This window comes from Triticum aestivum, chromosome 1A (genome assembly GCF_018294505.1).
Source record: "Triticum aestivum cultivar Chinese Spring chromosome 1A, IWGSC CS RefSeq v2.1, whole genome shotgun sequence".
NCBI classification, from domain to species: Eukaryota; Viridiplantae; Streptophyta; class Magnoliopsida; order Poales; family Poaceae; genus Triticum; species Triticum aestivum.
The window spans coordinates 578,142,595-578,146,613 of NC_057794.1; positions in this window are offsets into that span (position 1 = coordinate 578,142,595).

Consider the following 4,019-nt stretch of genomic DNA (forward strand, 5'->3'; position numbering starts at 1 on the left):
CTCTTTTCATTTGGATATAGTCTTTTGCCTTTGGGTCAATATAATAATCTGGTCCTAATACCTTCCTTACCCAAAGTAAGGCCTCATCTATACTGTAATATCTTTTGAATGTTAAATCTTGTCCATTTCTTTTTGCATCTATTTTTTCAACCACAATATTTTCCCATTCCAAATATATGCCAGGTTTATTTCCATCGAATATGAGATATAGAGTTTCTCCTTTTGGTATTTCAACCTTTGCTGGCTTTGGCACATTTTTGTTTAATTCATTAAAATATTCAGCCAAACTGTTGAGAATTGATAAAAAATATCCTTGTTCCTCTCTTTTGCGAGTATATTGGAACCAAAAGTTATCCAATATGCATCTTTGAGCTTCATCGAGCTTAATATGGGATTTTGGCTTAAAATTGAATGTATTTGGCTGAAACATTTTCAGCCTATTTTCTTCTCCAAAGAAGAGATATTCATCCTTGTTGGCGAATAATCCTTTCCTCATTCCTGCAAATTTGATGCACGAGAAAATATGTCAGGTAAGGCATTATCCTTCCCCTTAATATGCTCAAAAATAACTTTATAACCATTCCCAGCTATGGTGTCTTCAAATAAGACCCATCTTCTGGTTGAGCTTTTCTTACTATTAATTTTATTGTAATATCGGCATATGGCTTCACAGTCTGTTCGTACTGTAAATTCTTTAAATCCTAGATATAACCTAAATGCATTTATTGCATTTACAACTGCAAGAATTTCTCTATCAATATTATTTACCGTCTTTAATTTGTAACTTCCTGAAGCATATCTGCATATTTTTTCGTCTGCCTTTGGAGAGTATTTATTGGGCTTTTGTTTTAGTATCGCACCCCATCCTACCTTAGATGCATCTGTCTCAATTATAAAATAATTGTCTTCTAGAGGCAATTCTAGGGGTTTTAAATTCTTGACCTTTTCCTTGATGGCCTTTACTAATTTTATATCTTCAGAATTGAAGTATCTTTGACCATTTTTTCTTAATTTAGCATATAAAGGTCCTGCTAGCTTTGCTAAGTTATCTATATAGTTTCGTGCATAGTTTACAATTCCTAAGAATTGCTGCAAAACCTTTTTATCACTCATATTATCAGGAAAATCTAATATTTTCTTTGCAATATGATCTTGTAGATATATCTTTCCTTCTCCTATTTCATGACCAAGGAAATTTATTTTTTCTTTGCAGATTTCCATCTTCTTTTTGGACAGTATGAGCCCATTTTGTTCTACCTTTCGAAAGAACACTTCAAGATGGGCTATATGCTCTTTGTAAGATTTTGAGAATACTAACAAATCATCTACGTATACTAATATAAATGCTTGATTCTCATTAAATATATTTTGCATCTTTCTTTGAAAAAGTGCAGGTGCATTCTTTAGGCCTAATGGCATTACTAGCCATTCATAATGGCCTTGTGGACAAGTAAATGCTGTCCACGGAATAGATTCTTCAGCCATTTTTACTTGCCAAAATCCTGCCTTTAAGTCGAATTTAGAGAAATATTTACTTCCTTGTATTCTGTTAATCCATTCCTGTTTATTAGGTATGTTGTATGCATCGTCAACTGTATTATCATTAAGCCTTTTAAAATTAATTACCATTCTAGATTTACCTCTAACTTCTTCAGCATGATTTCTAACTATAAAAGCAGCAGATCGATGAGGGCTTCTGCTTTCTCTTATAGCTTTTAACTTTAATAACTCTTCAATATGCATTTTGAATTCTTCGATATCTTTAGGAGTTGCTTCTATTGGTCCTGACTTAATTATATAATCTGGATTTATGATATTTATTTTGCAAACTATAGAGTTCTTATCCCAATGTTTCATTGGTATTTCTCCAATAATTTGTATACTTTCTAGTCTTTGCACAATCTTATCTATATCTTTTTTGGATTTTATATCTCTATACCAGTTTGGAGAGAATGATTGCAACCCAATGCATTCAGTACATGTATTTTCTATATGATATTCTTCTATGGTCTCACTAAGTTCTTCGTCTTTACAGAATTCAAGGGGATCTGGACTTGTGCTATATTCATCATCTACATTAGATATTTCTACATTTTGCAAGGACTTTCTTTGTTTTCGCACTTCAGATATGTATGGAACATTATCTTGATAAGGAATAAATGTTACCCCCTCTTCATGTATGATTGTGGTTTGTAAAGATTGTTGTAAAAATCTTAACCCTATTATCATGTCATCATTTATTACTGACAAATCTCTTATTGTAATTTCATCTATTATATATTTTGTGCCATTTATGTAAGCTTCAATATTATATGCTAGCTGGTCATGGATCTTCTTTATTCCTGACATATCGGTAGATACTTCAGCTTTATTATCATCTATAGTTTCAACTATTTCGGGACATCTCATAAAATATTTATCATGGATGATATTTTTAGTGCAACCAGTATCTAATAGTGCCAGTACTTTATATGAAATATTTGGCTTCAGAACAATCTTAACTGGGATCCTTATTCCTAACACTTCTTTGAATGGTAATCGAACAATATATTTGTTTCCAAAACTAGTAATTGCATCTTTCAATTGTATTAATTTGTCTCCTTTTTTATCCCTTACTGTTATCATTTGCTCTTTCATTTCTGTGTTTTTTGGAACATTATCATTTTCCTCTTTACTATTTTCTAACTCATCTTTAAGTTTTTCTAGCTCTGCTTCTAGCTTATTTATTCTATTTTCTAAATTTCTAACCCTACTGGATAATATTCGCTCTTCTGGTTCTAATTCTATCTCTTGTCTCCACTTTTGATTATTGGCTCTTAGACATGAGGCACATGCTTGTTTTAAACACAAGCTACATGTAAACCTATTATCTTGGCTTGGATAATATATGCAGAAAGCACATTTTATGTTATAATCACCTTTTCCTCTAATCCAATCATGTTCACAATCTACTTGGTTCATCATTTCAACTTTTAAACCGGCTAAGTCATCTATTAGGTTTATTTCATCTTCACTTGATTCATATTCTGGAGCCTCATTTTCTACGTCATCTGTTTCTATAATTGAATATATTGACTCATCGTCTTTTATTTCATCATCACATACTAATATATTTTCATTAACGCTATCTATAATTAATACCCTCTCTTGTTCTTCATATTTGCTAGAGTATCTTTTCTGGTCTTTATTAGGGCAAGTTCTACTTAGATGATCTGGTGAGTTACATATGAAACACCTGCATGTTTTATCATAGCTTTTCTTAGGATTGTATCTTCTTACATTTCTTTTATGCAAGAATGGGGCTCTATTGTCTGATCTTCTTAAGAAATATCTTTTCTTTGTTCTAAAATTTCTATTATCTTTCCTTTGTGGTTTATAATATTTGTTTTTCCTATGCCTTTCTTCTCCATATGTAAGTGGTATTTGGACAATATTATTACAAAAATTATAATCTGATTTCTTCATAGATCTTTGGGCTTGAATACTAGTACATACCTTTCTTAATTGTTTGAAAACAAATGTTACAGCTTGAGATATATTTACCACATTTCCCGCCGTTTCCTTTTTATATTCTTCAAATATTATTGACCCTAGGGGGTCAGGCAACTTATTAAAATATCTTTCTACTACGCCTACATTAAAACCTTGTTTAGCAGTAGTAGCATTATACAAATAATGCTGAGAAAATTCTTTAATACCTTTCCAGCTAGTTAATGTTAATTTTTCTATTTCTCTTAACCTTTCATTTTGCAATGAGGTATGTCCTAATTCAGGATCTTCTGCTATGATCATATTTGAGATAACATTCGCAAAGTTATTAGGGTTACTTCCTGCCCTTTTTAATTCTTCATATTGACTAGGGTATGATTCTACCCATTGTTCCCAAAGAACTTTTACAGATTCTCCTAAAAATGTTTCAAGATATGTTAACATATCTTCTACCTTAGTGCCTATGCTATACTGATTTTGTATATATTTTTGTACTATTAAACCTTTCCATATGCTGATTATATTCGGCC